The sequence below is a fragment of the Chlorocebus sabaeus genome, chromosome 8 (genome assembly GCF_047675955.1).
Source record: "Chlorocebus sabaeus isolate Y175 chromosome 8, mChlSab1.0.hap1, whole genome shotgun sequence".
Taxonomy (NCBI): Eukaryota; Metazoa; Chordata; class Mammalia; order Primates; family Cercopithecidae; genus Chlorocebus; species Chlorocebus sabaeus.
Window position 1 is genome coordinate 30969039 of NC_132911.1, and position 9638 is coordinate 30978676.

A 9638-nucleotide genomic window follows, 5' to 3' on the forward strand; every position below is an offset into this window, starting at 1 on the left:
TAGGTAAAGAATCATATAGTTTGCAAACAGGGATAGCTCAACTTCCTTTTTCCCTATTTGGATGGTTTTTATTTCTTTCTCTTGCCTGATTGCTCTGGCTAGGACTTCTAGTACTGTGTTGTATAAAATATTTTGTCTTCATTTAATTTCAAAATCTTAAAAAACTTTTGTTGTTGTTGTTGAGAAATGACTTTTCAAACAAATACCAAATATATAATAATATAAATAATGTAGTGTCTGTGATAAAGTTGACATTTCAAATCAGTATTCTTCCTAGTGCAATTATGTTTGTTTCTGTCCTGTTTCATTTATTTTCTTTTTGTGTCTTATCCTATTTACTTGCTTATGTTTTCTCCATTTTTTATTTTTTCTTCTTAGTTTTTTCTTTTTTTCCATTACTTTTTATTTTTCTGTATTATATTTTTATGAATATTCGAATTTTGATTCGTGATAAATTTAATGATTAATACAGTTGATGTTATGCACACAGTTTATATTTTCATTAGTGACAAATTCAATGATTAATTTTAACTTTTTTTTTTTTTTTTAAAAGAAAAGACATTTATTCAGACTATTACATTTAGCAATCAACAGCGTGGATGCAAAAAAAAAAAAAAAAAAAATCTACATTAAAACCCTTTGTTGGAATGCTTTACACTTTCCACAGAACAGAAACTAAAATAACCTGTTATACAATTAGTCACAAATACAGCCCTCGAGTTTTTTGCCCATACACATGAGTATTTGTCTAAAACATGTCTTCTTTGTAGCAGCTAGGCCCTGCCACCACTGTGCTTGGCTGAGTTCACAAATCTGTTGTAACCTGTAGCTTCCCTGTCACTTCTCTGGCTCTCCTCTCCTGCTAAGCTTTGTTTCCTAATTAAAATCTTCTGCCACTACCATAGCTACTGCTGCTGCTGGAACCGCCATAGCCACCTTGGTTTCGTGGTTTTGCAAAGTATTGGCCTCCACCGCCATAGGGGCCAGAGCTTCTGCCTCCAAAATTTCCTCCCTTCATGGGTCCAAAATTTGAAGACTGATTGTTGTAATTGCCAAAATCATTGTGGCTTCCACCACCTCCAAAATTGCTTCCACTACTACCGCCAAAGCCGCCTCCGCCTCCGTTGTTATAGCTGTCATAGCTGCCACTCCCGCCATAGCCACTGCCCTGGTTTCCATAACCCTGTCCACCACTTCTATAGCCTCTGCTTCCTCCAGAGTAACCAGGGCCGCCTCCTCCATAACCACTATCATTACCAAATCCATTATAGCCATCCCCACTGCCACCATATCCATCACCACCATGGCTGCCACCAAAGCCACCACGACCACTGAAGTTTCCTCCACGACCGAAGTTGTCATTCCCACCGAAACCACCTCCACGACCACCACCAGTTTCCAGAACCACTTCGACCTCTTTGGCTGGATGAAGCACTAGCCATCTCTTGCTTTGACAGGGCTTTCCTAACTTCACAGTTATGGCCATTCACAGTATGGTATTTCTGAATGACAATCTTATCCACGGAGTCATGGTCGTCAAAGGTTACAAAGGCAAAGCCCCTTTTCTTGCCACTGCCTTGGTCAGTCATGATTTCAATCACTTCAATTTTCCCATACTGTTTAAAATCATCTCTTAGGTGATGTTCTTCAGTGTCTTCTTTAATGCCACCAACAAATATCTTTTTCACAGTTAAGTGGGCACCTGGTCTTTGAGAATCTTCTCTTGAGACAGCTCTCTTTGGTTCCACAACTCTTCCGTCCACCTTGTGTGGCCTTACATTCATAGCTGCATCCACCTCCTCCACAGTGGCATATGTGACAAACCCAAAGCCCCTGGAACGCTTGGTGTTTGGATCTCTCATTACCACACAGTCCGTGAGCGTTCCCCATTGCTCATAATGGCTCCTCAGGCTCTCATCGGTTGTTTCAAAACTCAACCCTCCAATGAAGAGCTTCCTCAGCTGTTCGGGCTCTTTAGGAGACTCTGACTTAGACATGACAGCAGGGAGAAGAGAGACTTTAACGATGCTTCTTCGGCGGCGTCCACGGGCAGAAAGCAATTTTAACTTTCAAAAGGATACTTTGCTCTATATTTTTTGTCAGTAAACTATGAAATATATTCTTTTGAGACCTCTCTATTCAAGGCAAGAAAATTATACTACTTTTGTTTCCTTAAGCCAAATGTAGAATTTATTTTTTTAACATAAGAATTTGTCAGGTTTATTTTTATCTTTTTTACATTTTAGATATATAAAATGTAAGTTAATATGTATATTTAAATAACATGTATATACTTATACATTTATATACTTACTATATGTACATTATTGAAAGTGTTCATTTCCAAACAAATTTTATGACCATTTTAAATTTTTTCCATGTTTTCTATTGTGTTGAAATGTGCATAACATAAAATTTACCATTTTAAACTTTTTTAGCATACAGTTCAGTGGTATTAAGTACATTTGTAATGTTCTGCAACCATCATTACCATCCATCCCACACTCTTTTCATCTTGTAAAACTGAAATTCTACCCATTAAAACATTTCTTTCACCCCAGGCCCTGACAATCACCATTCTTCTGTTTGTCTTTATGATTTTGTCTACTGTAAGCACATATAAAAGTGGAATCACAAAGTTTTTTTGTGTGTGTGTGTGACTGGCTTATTTCACTTAGCATAATGTCCTCAAGGCTCATCCCTATTGTAATTCACTTATTGGTTTTAACAGTTATTCTGTGAAATATTTAAGGTTTCTATATATTATATCATAGCATCTGTGAATAGAGGTCATTTTACTTCATCTTTTCCAATTCTGATGCATTTTCTTTCTCTTACCTATTTGCTCTGGCTAGAACTTCCAATACTGTGTTGAATAGAAATGGAGAAGTGGAGAAAGCAGGCATTCCTGCCTTGTTCCTAGTCTTAGAGAAAATCTTTCATTTTTTCATCATCAAGTATGATGTTTCCTGTAGGTTTTTCAAACATGAATTTTATTATGTTGAGGTAGTTTCCTCTATTCTTAGTTTATCCAGTGTTTTCTTAAATCATGAAAGGGTATTTTGCCAAATGACTTGTCTGCATTTATTGAGATGGTCATGTGTTTTTTCCCCGGTTAAGTCTGTTAATGTGATGTATTACATTGATCTCTTTTTTGTATGTTGCACATACAAACTCCTTCCAGGAGTAAGCCACTGCATTCCAGGAACAAATCACACTTGGTTATGGTGTATAATCCTTTTAATATGCAGCTGTATTTGGTTTGTTAGTCTTTTGTTGAGAATTTTTGCATTACAGTTTATAAGGGATATTGGTTTGTAGTTTTAGTGTAGTGTCTTTTGTCTGGTATTGGTATCAGGGTAGTGCTGGTCTCATAGAATGAGTTAGAAAGTGTTCCCTATTCTTCAGTTTTTTGTGAAAGTTTGAGAAGGATTGGTGTTAGTTATTTTCAAAATGTTTGGTAGAATTCAACAGTGAAGACATCAATACAGGGCTCTTATTTGTTGAAAGGTTTTTGATTACTGATTCCATCTCTCTGTTAGTTACAGGTCTATTCTAATGTTGTATTCCTTTGATTTAGTCTTGGAAGGTTTTGTGTTTTTAGGAATTTGTCTATTTCATCTAAGTTATTCCGTTTGTTGGTGTAAAATTGTTCATAATAATCCCAGTGCCCAATTTGCATTTCTGATTTTAGTTATTTGCATCTTTCCTCTTTTTTTCTTAGTCCATGTAGCTAAAAGTTTGTCAACGTTGTTGATCCTTTCAGAGAAACAACTTTTGGTTTCATTGACTTTACTGTTTTTCTCTTCACTATTTATTTATCTCTGCTCTTCTCCTAATTATTTACTTCCTTCTACTAGCTTTGGGTTTAGTTTGTTCTTCTTTTTCTAGTTCCTTAAGTTTACAAAGCTAGGTTTATGATTTGAGATCTTTCTTGTTTTTTAATATAAACATTTATAGCTATAAATTTCTGCCTTAGTACTGCTTTCACTGAATTTCATATATTTTGGTATGTTGTATTTTCATTTTCATTCATCTTTAATTTCCTATTTTCTCTTGTGTTTTCTTCTTTGATCCATTGGTTAAGAGTATATTGTTTAATTTTCAGATATTTTTGGATTTCCCAGTTTTCCTTCTGTTTTCACTTTTAACTTCATCCTGTTGTGTTTGGAGAAGACATTTCATATGATATTTATCTTTTAAAATCTATTGAGACTTAATCTGTGGCTTAACATAGGATCTAGCCTGGAAAATATCCATGTACACTCTCCATGGCTATCCAATAGCCATGTATAGTTGAGAAGAATGTGATACTGTTGTCATCGGGTATGGTGTTCTGATGTGTCTGTGAGAGCTTGTTGGTTTATTGTGTTGTTTAAGTTATTTGTTTTCTTATCTTCTCTCTGATTGTTCTGTCTATTATTGGGAATGGGCTATTGAATTCTTCAACCATTATTGTAGACCTGTCTATTTCTCCCTTAATTCTGTCAGTTTTTGCTTTATGTATTTGGATTTTGATTTACACATTAGGTATGTACGTGTTTATAATTGTTATAACTTCTTGTTGTATTGGACTTTAAAAATGTATATAATGTCCTTCTTTGTCTCTTGTAAACTGTTTTGACTTAAAGTCTACTTTGTCCGATATTAGTATAGCCACCCCTGATCTCATTTGGTTACTATTTGTGTGGGATATCTTTTTCCATAGTTTCACTTTAACCTATTTGTGTCTTTTGATCTAAAATGAGTATGTTGTAGACAACATGTAGTTGGATATGTGTTTTTAGGGATGCTGCTAATTTCTGTCTTTTGATTGGATAGTTTAATCCATTTACATTTAAAGTAATGCATAATAGGAAGAACTTCTGTCATTTCGCTATTTGCTTACTTTATGCCTTATAGCTTTTTTGACCCTCATTTTCTATGTAACTGTCTTCTTTTATATGTAGTTAATTTTTGATTTTAGTGAAATGCTTAAATTTCTTTCTCATTTCTTTTGTGTATATTTTATAGCTATTTTCTTTGTGGCTACCATGGGGATTACATTTAATAGTCTAATATTATAACATTCTATTTTGAATTTATACTATTTTAACTTAAATAACATATGAAAACTCTGCTCCTTTACAACTCTGCCTACCCCTTTCAGTTGCTGAAGTCACAAAATTACATCCTTATAGACTGTATGCCACAAAATATAAAATAGTTCTTTCAAATGTATTATCTCTTAAATTATGTAACAATCAAAATGTGGAATTGTTAATACAAACCAAAGTTACAATAATACTTACTTTTAGACTAATAACTGTTTTTCTTAAAATGTATTAGTCTCTTAGATCATGTAGAACACAGAAAGAAGTTACCCTTGTTACAATAACACTAGCTTTTACAGTTGCTCATATATTAACCTTTATTGAGATCTATATTTCTTCATATGGCTTTGAGCCAGTGTCCTTTCATTTTACCTTGTAGGACTCCATTTATAATTTCTTGCAGGGCAAGTCTAGTGGTAATGAATTCCCCTAGCTTTTGTTTATCTGGGAAAGTCTTATTTTTTCCCTCACTTTTAAAGGACAGTTTTGCCAGATATATTAATAGAATTCTTGATTGACTTTTTTTTTTTTCTTTCAGCACATTGAGTATATGAGCCCACTGCCTTCTGGCTTCCAAAATTTCTAGTGAGAAATCTGCTGTTAATTTTATTGAATATCTCTTTTATGTGACAAGTAGCTTTTCTCTTGCTGCTCTCAAGATTCTCTCTTAATTGTATTTGTTTCTTTCATTAAGTTTGGGAAGTTTTCTATTATTATTTCTTCAAATATTTTCTTTACTTCTTTCCCTCTCTTCTCCTTGTGAAATTCTCATAATGCATAAGTTGGTCTCTTTGATGGTGTCACACATATCCCTTAGGTTCTGTTTACTTTCTTCAACCTTTTTTCTTTCTGTTCTTCATACTCAATAATTTCCAGTGTACTATGTTGAAGTTCACTGATTCTTTTTTATGCCTGCTAAAATCTGCCCTTTAATTGCTTTAGTGAGTTTTTATTTCAGTTGTACTTTTCAGCTCCAGAATTTTTTTGTTTTCTTTTTAGATTTTCTACATCTTTATTGATATTTCTGTCTTGATTTTCTGGACTTTCTCCACAGATTCCTTAAGTTCTTTGAGCATCTTTGTGTAGTGAATCTGTCATCAGGTCTTTTCAAGGTCAATTTCTGTTGATAATTTTTTTTCTCCTTTGTGCCATACATTCTTGTTTCTTCGTATGTCTCGTGATTTTTTTTGTTGAAAACAATATTTGAATTTGATAATGTAGTATCTCTGGAAATCAGATTCTCCTCTTTGCCCAGGTTTCCGGGTTTTTGTTGTTGTTGTTGTTTATTGTTTTTGTTTTTTGATTGTTGTAAGCTATCCCTGTGCCAGGTTGAGATGTAAACTTAAAATCTTCTCAAGTCTTTTCTGAGCTTGTGCCTTTCTATGGGCATGTGAGATCATTTTCTAATTTTTCCTGTATATGCAACTGTTTTTTTTTTTGTTGTTGTTGTTGATATCATAGTTTCTAATCTCTTGTTCTCAAAAGGGGAAAAATGAAGGGAGGAAACAAAAAGCGTTCTGGCCCTTTGAATCCTCTGGGAGTCACTTCAGCCAGATGGGAAGGAGCCTGCAACAATTCAGGGAGGTACAACAACAAAGCCACCTTCTTGTCTGTACCTCTATCAGTGGCAATCAGTGATCAAATGCAGATCTCTAATATTTGGAAGACAACATCCTTTTTGCCCACCCTGGATCCCATAAGCTGCATGCAAATTGCTCCAAGAACTGGGGAATGGGTAGCTGCTACCATTCTAAGAGCTAAAATTACAATTAATTGTGCTTTTACCTTCATGCCTTCCCCTGGAATTTGCAAGCCTACAGTAGACTCCAGAGTTGCAAACATGGTTACATTAGACAGATTCTGCCAGTGCAATTGTTGTCTAGGAGCACGGCCAGACTCCCGGTGCTTTCTACTCTTCCATCTTCCCCAACCGCTAGTTCTTGAAACTTACTTTAGTACAGGAATGTAAGCAGTTTACTTTGTGTCTTTTCATTTTCATCACTTATGAATAACTCAGCTAGTGAAAAACTTCTTAGATGAAATCATTTTTCTTTCAAAATAATGTTGACATTGCTCTGTTGAAATCCAGTGTTTATTTCAGAGAAGTCTGAGGCCAGTTTGATTTTTATTTCTTTTCAGATTACCTCTCTCTAAAGATCTGGATGCTTTAAATACTTTTTCCTTTAAATCAATAACCATGAAATATCTGGGTGTGACATATGTTTATTGCAGCACTATTCACAAAAGCAAAGACTTGGAACCAACCCAAATATCCATCAATGATAGACTGGATTAAGAAAATGTGGCAGAAACACACCATGGAATACTATGCAGCCATAAAAAAGGATGAGTTCATATCCTTTGTAGGGACATGGATGAAGCTGGAAGCTATCATTCTGAGCAAACTATTGCAAGGACAGTAAACCAACCACCACATGTTCTCACGCATAGGTGGGAATTGAACAATAAGAACACTTGGACACAGAGTGGGGAACATCACACACTGGGGTCTGTTATGGGGTGGGAGGAGCGGGGAGGGATAGCATTAAGAGAAATACCTAATATAAATGACAAGTTAATGGGTGCAGCACAGCAACATGGCACATCTGTGCACATGTAACAAACCTGCATGTTGTGCACATGTACCCTAGAACTTAAAGTATAATAATAACAAAAAAATATCTGGGTGTTGGTCTTTTCTCTTTAATCTTTTTTATTATGCGATGAGCTGTTTTCATCTATATGCTTTGTATTGCAGATGTTTTTCCTCTAGGCTTTTTTATACCTGTTATTGGCTCACAGGATGGCTAGAGTTCCTTCTTATATCTCTAATTCTCACTTTTAGCAACTAGTTTCTGGAAGCTTATGTGTTAGGATTATAGATACCTAGTTACGTCTCCTTGTTTGGACAGAAAATTTCACCTCAGAGAGTCAGGCCTGTATCCCTCATCAGGATAGGGTCGGGTGCCTGGGCAGGGAAGGAAACTGGGGAAAATTGGTGGAAATCTCTAGCCTTGAGTCCTCTATGAATTACTATCTCCTTCCTCCACTCAGCAGATAATAGGCAGTGATGGCAGGAACAACTTGGTCTCTGTGTAGAAATGGGCAGGGCATAAACAGGGAAAATGGCGCTAATTTCCTGGGTAGAGACTGATCAAGGAGTAGGGAAGGATTTGAAATGTCTAGTTCAAAGGGATCACTGTAGAGCCGAAATAAGATCCAAAGAAAATGGGCTGGGCATGGTGGCTCATGCCTGTAATCCCAGCACTTGGAGAGGCTGAGGAGAGCAGATCAGCTGAGGTCAGGAGTTTGAGACCAGCCTAGCCAACCATGGCCAACATGGTGAAACCCCGTCTCTACTAAAAATACAAAAATTAGCTGGGTGTGTTGGTGGGTGCCTGTAATCGGGGCTACTCGAGAGGCTGAGGTAGAAGAATTGCTTGAACCTGGGAGGCGGAAGTTGCTGTGAGCCAAGATCGTGCTACTGTACTCCAGCCTAGGTGACAGAAGGAGACTCCATCTTAAAGACAAAACAAACAAAGAAACAAAACCCACAAAATGTTTTGCATATAGTGTATACAAAGGGGAGTGGTCAGGATTGAAAGGCAGAGCCCACTCAGATCCTGTTCTTAAAGTATGCCTGGCTAATAGAGCCTCAGGTCATGATGGACATGTTCTATATCTGTGCTGTTCAGTGTGGCCTCTACTAGCCACTGTGGCTATCTAGTACTGAGGAACTAGACTTTTAATTGTATTCAATTTTAATCACTTTAAAATTTAAAATGCCACAGATGACTGGATGCTGACAGTGAAGCTCTAGAGTGGCTTTCTCTGAAGAGGAGGGGAGCCATGGAAGCTGCAGGGTCGACTCTGACACCGTTAGTTTCCTAGACAGTGAAAGCTACTCCCATAGTTGGCAACAGGTTGACAATCAGCTTCATTATTTGATATTGGTTTTATCTTTTTCTGTGTCTTTTTATGTATTTTGGTGGAAATTTGGAAGTAACTAAGTGAAGGAATGTTAAGCACCAATTGAGAAGATGTGTTGATTAATTTTAGAGGACTACTTAACTGGGTTGAAGGATGCCTAGATGGCTGGTGAAGCATTGTTTCTGGGTATGTCTGCTTTCAGACAGTGCTTTCAGGGGAGATTGCTGTGAGTCAGTGGACTGTGAGAGGATTTCCAGTTCTCAATGTGGGGGTACCACTCGATCAGCTGGGAGCCCCGGTTGGGACAAACATGAGGAAGAACGGGGATGCTCACTCTCTGCTCTTGTCCTCTCCCTTCCCTGCTTTTTCTCCTCCTGCCCTTGGACATCAGACTCTAGGTTCTTCAGTTTTTGGACTCTGGGACTTGGACTTGCAGCCTCCCAGGGGCTCTTGAACCTTCAGCTGCAGATTGAGGGCATCATCGCTGGCCTGTTTCTGAGGCTTCTAGACTTGGATCAAACCTTGCTACTGGCTTCTCCTGTTTTCTAACTTGCTGATGGCCTATGGTGATACTTCTCTACCTCTGTGTTTGTGTGAGCCAATTCCCTGATAAAC

The 9638-nt window shown here is 36.9% G+C and overlaps 1 pseudogene; it reads right to left on the minus strand.

The window, feature by feature from the left end:
* Positions 1-734: 734 nt before the first annotated feature.
* LOC119618906 (heterogeneous nuclear ribonucleoprotein A1 pseudogene) lies at positions 735-2064 on the minus strand (annotated as a pseudogene).
* Positions 2065-9638: the final 7574 nt, after the last annotated feature.